Source organism: Cebus imitator, unplaced genomic scaffold, assembly GCF_001604975.1.
Source record: "Cebus imitator isolate Cc_AM_T3 unplaced genomic scaffold, Cebus_imitator-1.0 Scaffold23, whole genome shotgun sequence".
Taxonomy (NCBI): Eukaryota; Metazoa; Chordata; class Mammalia; order Primates; family Cebidae; genus Cebus; species Cebus imitator.
In genome coordinates, this window is record NW_016107338.1 from 11,605,221 (window position 1) to 11,611,432 (window position 6,212).

General features: G+C 40.5%; 1 protein-coding gene across 4 annotated transcripts in view; it reads right to left on the reverse strand.

The window, feature by feature from the left end:
- Window positions 1-6,212, reverse strand: part of COMMD1 (copper metabolism domain containing 1) — a 231,129-nt gene that overhangs the window by 139,629 nt on the left and 85,288 nt on the right. The window contains exon 1 of one of the 4 annotated variants that reach the window (XM_017522195.2): window positions 249-270. The exons of the other annotated variants lie outside the window; for them this stretch is intronic. The gene's annotated coding sequence lies outside the window, so the exon portion shown is untranslated. Of the gene's footprint in view, window positions 1-248; window positions 271-6,212 lie in introns of those variants that run through there. 4 annotated transcript variants of the gene reach the window in all.

Consider the following 6,212-nt stretch of genomic DNA (forward strand, 5'->3'; position numbering starts at 1 on the left):
AAAAAAAAAAAAAAGGCGGGGGGAGGTATGGGGAGGGGGCGGACAGTAATAAGAATAAGCTCTTTATAAGTAAAAAATGCTCCCTTTGGGAACATCAAGTATCAGAAAAGCTACTGTTAAACATTCTGTGTCACTCAATTTTGTATCAGTAACAAGAATATAATTTTTACATATCCAGTTCTATGGCAGGGAGATAAAATGAAAAAATTTTTGAAGTAATAAAACAAGTCAGGTATGGTGGTGCGTGCCTGTAGTCCCAACTACTTGGGAAGCTGAGGCAGGAGGACAGCTGGAGCCCAGGAGTTCAAGTCTAACCTGGGCAATATAGCAAGACCCTGTCTCTAAAATAATAACAGTAACAATAAAACAAAAGAATAAAATTAACTGGTTGTCTGATAAAATCTTACATAGTTTCACAGTGACTTAGAGCCAGGCTTGGTTTGATATATTTCATCTGTATAATGCCGTATCCATATGCAGCACTAAGTAAATTTTGTTAAGTGAACATATTATCTTAGCTTTGAAGCCCATCTTCAGTCAAACAGCTCATTCACAGTAATACTACTGTGAAATTATATACTACTTTATACTTTCCCATAAAGTTTCAAAATTTAATTGCCATTGAATCTGGGTACTCTATTCTAGCATCCAAGAAGACACAGTAACTAAATATAAGCTCAATCGTAGTAACACGCCTTAAATTTGCACAGTACTCTTTAGCATACCATAGCATTTTCACATCTACAGGCATACTTCATTTTATTGTGCATTACTTTATTACGCTTTACAAATACTGCATTTTTTACAAATTGAAGGTCTGTGGCAACCCTATACTAAGCAAGTCTACTGGTGCCATTTTTCCAACAGCATATGTTCACCTTGTGTCTCTGTGTCCCATAGAATTCTCATATTTCAAACTTTTTCACTATTGTTTATATCTGTTATGGTGATCTATGATCAGAGACCTTCAATATTACTATTGGAATTCTTTCAGGGTGCCATGAACCATGCCCATAGAAGACAGAGAAACTAAATGATAAATGTTTGTATTCTGACTTCTCTAACCACTGGCCATTCCATCTCTTTCCCTCTCTGCAGGCCTCCCTATGAGACACAACAATATTGACAGTAGGCCAATTAATAACCCTATAATGGCCTCTAAGTATTCAAGTGAGAGTAACATATAACTCATTTTAAATCAAAAGCTAGAAATGTTTAAGCTTAGTGAGGAAGCCAAGATAGGCTGAAAGCTAGGCCTCCTGTGCCAGATAGCCAAGTTGTGAATGCCAAGGATAAGTTCTTTAAAGAAAAAGTGCTACTCCACTGCACACACAAATGACAAGAAAGCAAAACAGAGCCGGGTGCAATGGTTCACACCTGTAATCCCAGCACTTTGGGAGGCCAAGGTGGGCAGATCACTTGAGGTCAGGAGTTCAAGACCAGCCTGGCCAACATGGTGAAACCCTGTCTCTACTGAAAATACAAAAATTAGCTGGGCATGGTGGCACATGCCTGTAATCCCAGCTACTTGGGAGGCTGAGGCAGTAGAATTGCATGAACCCAGGAGGCGGAGGTTGCAGTGCGCCAAGATCATACAACTGCACTGCAGCCTCAGACTGGGGGCTTTTTGACTCCATCTCAAAAAGAGAGGAGGGGAAGGGAGGGGAGGGGAAAGGAGGGGAGGGGAAAGGAGAGGAGGGGAGAGGAAGCATAACAGCCTTATTGCTGATATGGAGAAGGTTTTGGGTTTGGACAGAAGATCAAACCAGCCACAACATTCCCATTAGCCAAAACCTAATCAAGGGCAAGGTCCTAACTCTCTTTAATTATATCTAGGTTGAGAGAGGTAAGAGAGCTTACAGAAGAAAAGTTTGAAGCAAGGTTAGTTCATGAGGTTTAAGGAAAGAAGTTGTCTCCATTAACACAAAATAAGGCAGCAGGTGCTGATGTAGAAACTGCAGCAAGTTATCCAGAAGATCTAGCTATTTGATGAAGGTGGTTACACTAAACAAAAAATTTTCAATATAGATGAAATAACCATATACTGGGAAAAGATATGATCTAGAACTTTCTCTTTTTTTATGTGTGAGCTCTCACAAAATAGGACTTTCACAGCTATAGAGAAGTTAATGCCTAGCTTCAACAGACAGGCTGACTCTCTTGTTAGGGGCTAATGCATCTGGTGACTTGAAGTTGAAGCCAATGTTAATTTACCATTCAGAAAACCCTAGGGCCCTTAAAAATGTTGTTAAAACCTATTCTGCCCATGCTCTATAAATGGAACAACAAAGCCTAGATGATAGCACGTCTGTTTACACCATGGTTTTAAGACCACTGTGGAAATCTACTGCTCAGAAAAAAGATTCCTTTCAAATTACTGCTCACTGACAATGCACCTAGTCACTTAAGAGCTCTGATGGAGATGTACAAGGAGATGTTATTTTCATGACTGCTAACACAGCATCCATTCTGCAGTCCATGGATCAAGAAGTAATTTTGACCATCAAGTTTTTCAGTTTTTTTTTTTTTTTTTAAAATACATTTTGTGACCAGGTGTAATGGCTCACACCTATGATCTTAGCACTTTGGGAAGTCAAGGTGGGCAGACTGCTTGAGCCTGGGAGTTCAAGACCATTCTGGGCAACGTGGTGAGACTACATCTTTATAAAAAAATACAAAAAAGTTAGCCAGGCAGGGTGGTACACATCTGTGGTCCCAGCTACTTAGGAGGCTGAGGTAGAAAGATCACTTTGAGCACAGGGGATTAAGGCTGAATAAGCCAATATGGCACCACTGCACTCCTGCCTGGGTGACACAGCAAGACCCTGTCTAAAAAGAAAAAAAAAAAAGAAAGAACAACATACATTTTGTAAGGCTACAGGTGCCACAGGCAGTGATTAATAGATCCAGGAAGAATAAACCGAAAATCTTCAGGAAAGGATTCACCATTCTAGATGCCATTAAGAACATTCATGATTCATAGAAGAATGTCAAAATATCAACATTAACGGGGGTTTGGAAGAAGTTGATTCCATTCCCTCATGGATGACTTTGAGAGGTCCAAGACTTCAGTGGAGGAAGTAGATGCCTATGTGGTGAAAATAGTAAGAGAACCAGAATTAGAAGTGAAATCTGAAGATGTGATTGAATTGCTGCAATCTTATGATCAAAATTGAATGGATAAGATGTTATTTCTGGCTGGGCACAGTGGCTCACACCTGTAATACCAGCACTTTGGGAGGCCAAGGCGGGCAGATCACGATGTCAGGAGTTCAAGACCAGCCTGGCCAGCATGGTGAAACCCCGTCTCTACTAAAGATACAAAAAATTAGCCGGGCATGGTGGCGCACACCTGTAATCCCAGCTACTCAGAGGCTGAGGCAGGAAAACTGCTTGAACTTGGAGGCAGAGATTGCAGTGAGCCAAGATTGCACCATTGCACTCCAGCCTAGGTGACAAGGTGAGACTTTGTCTCAGAAAAAAAAAAAAAAAGTTACTCCTTATGAATGAGTAAGAAAAGTAATTTTTTTTTCGAGATGGTATATAATCCTAGTAAAGATGCTGTGAGCATTGCTGAAGTGACAACAAAGGACTTAGAACATTACAGAAACTTAGTTGATAAAGCAGCAGTAGGGTTGGAGAGAACTAGCTTCAGTTTTTAAAGAGGTTCTATTGTGGGTAAAATGCTATCAAACAGCATGGCATGCTACAGAGAAACTTTCACGAAAGGGAGGGCCCATGGATGCAACAACCTCCTTGTTGTCTTAAGAAATTGCCACAGCCACCCCAACTTTCAGCAATCACCACTCTGATCAGTAAGCAGCCATTGACATCAAGGCAATTCAAATCCCACTTCTGACACACACACACACACACACACACACACACACACACACACGTATTTAAAAAACAAAACATCAAGAAAAGACCCGCCACCAGCAAAAAGAATACGACTTGCTGAAGGCTCAGACGATCACTAGCATTTTTTAGAAATAAAATTTTTGAGTTTTTTTGGTGGGTGGGGGATGGGGTCTCACTCTGTTACCCAGGCTGGAGTGCTGTGGCAATCATAGCTCACTGCAGCCTCAAACTCCTGGGCTCAAGTGATCCTCTCACTTCAGTCTCTTGAATAGTAATAAAGTATCTCTTAATTAAGGCATCTACATTGCTTTTAAAGACACAGTGCTATTACACACAATATAGTGTAGTATGACACGGTATGGTATGGTATAAACACAACTTTAATGTACTAGGAAACCAAAAAATTCATGTGACTTGCTTAATTGCATCATTCACTTAATTGTGGCTGCCTGGAACCAAACACATGTATTTCCAAGGTATGTCTGTATTACTTCACTTGACCCTCATAATCAATTTTCAAAGGCAGTGAACTATAATAGTATTATAGTTCTCTTTATTCTCAATGTATAGAAAAGGAGACTGAAGCTTCAAGCAGCCAAGTGATTTTTCTGAAAGGTCTGTGAGATAAGTGCAGGCACAAACCTCAACTGTTAAGCCAGGTTTCCCTCTGATTAGTTGTCACAAGTGACTACATAGAGAAATAGATTCGGTATCACTACCACTAAAAAAAAAATGTAAACTGGTACATTCTGCCAACAATGATACAGAGATGCCAATACCTAACGAGTAGCCTTCAGAGCTCCTGAGACATCAAACAATGATTTGAAGAGTGGAACCACAAATTTTTTACTTAAGGTTTAGATGACTGAGTGAGGAATAAGTAAGTGTTATCAGAAATTAGAGGGTCAACTAGTTCAGTTCAACATTGAATAGAAAAACTGAGAAATAAGACTGACAAGGCAGTCTAGAGTCAGATTAGAATGTATTAAGTTTAGACATTGTTACCTATAGGCAATGAGTAGCCACTAAAGGCTAGGTAACTGGGAAATCATGATGCAAGATGTGGTTTAGAATGCTAAATCTGGCCAGGTGTGGTGTCACTTGCCTGTGGTCCCAGCTTCTCCGGAGGCTGAGGCAGGATTGTGCAGGCCCTGGAGGTTGAGACCAGCATTGAAAACACAGCAGAATTCTGTATCTTTTTAAAACAATTATTTTACTTAAAAAAAATTTTTTTAGCTGAATCTGATAACATTAAGTAAGTAGTTGGATTGAAGTGGGAAATTATCAGAGGGCTAGGGCAATAGAGCCTAGGAAAGGACAGCAGCAGTTAATAACTTAGTCCCCATGGTAAGCTTCCCCTTGCTTCTTCTTTGCTTTGCCTGTATCTGCTATTGGCCATGGGGACTGGCATAAGCTCTAAACCAGACAGATCACAATATCCTCCTTTCTCCGGGCACACTGACTGGTCTCAATCAATTTCCCAATTTAGGGCAGGAAAAATGGTCTTATCTTTTTGGGTCATAGTATACTAAGGACATGAGGCTAGGGTTACAGACAGCATTTTCTTGGACCTTTTGGCAAAAGCCTGGCTGCAAGAAAATAGAATGAAGCCAAAGAGAGATAAGAGTGGATTCTAATGGGGTTATATCCTGTTTTGTAGTACCTAAGGTCCTGGTTCCTGCAGGCCTTCCTGCAATTCTATAATGCTATCTCAGCATCCTTCCCACCTAGAGACAACCCAAAATTCCATCAACTTTTCAAGATAGTTTAAGCTGTATTCCTATTTGCAAGAGTCCTGACTAAAAGAGTGTAGTAGTAGTGGGAACAGAAGGTTGTAAAGGTAGACAACGTAAGGTAGAATACAGGTGGAGTAAGTGAGACTGGAGGTGCAAGAAAAACAAGCTGTCTTTCTTCATTAATATAAAAAATTGTATGGTAAATATTACAACTTGCTGGTACATTAAAGATATTTCACATTACAACTCAATAAACATTTACTTAATATTTGCCTGTTTACCAGAAAGCAGGACCCCAAACTTCTGGCTATGTCAGTCCATATAAATACAGGCTAGCCATGGTGGCTCACACCTATAATCCAGCACTTTGGGAGACTAAGGCGAGCAGATCACCTGTGGTCAGGAGTTCAAGACCAGTCTGGTCAACATGGAAAAACCCCATCTCTACTAACAATACAAAAATTAGCCAAGTGTGGTGGTGAGCACCTGTAATCCCAGCTACTGGGGAGGCTGAGGCAGGAGAATCTCTTGAACCCAGGAGGCAAAGTTTGCAGTAAGCCGAGATTACACCATTGCACTTCAGCCTGGGCAACAGAGTGAGACTCCATAAAAAAA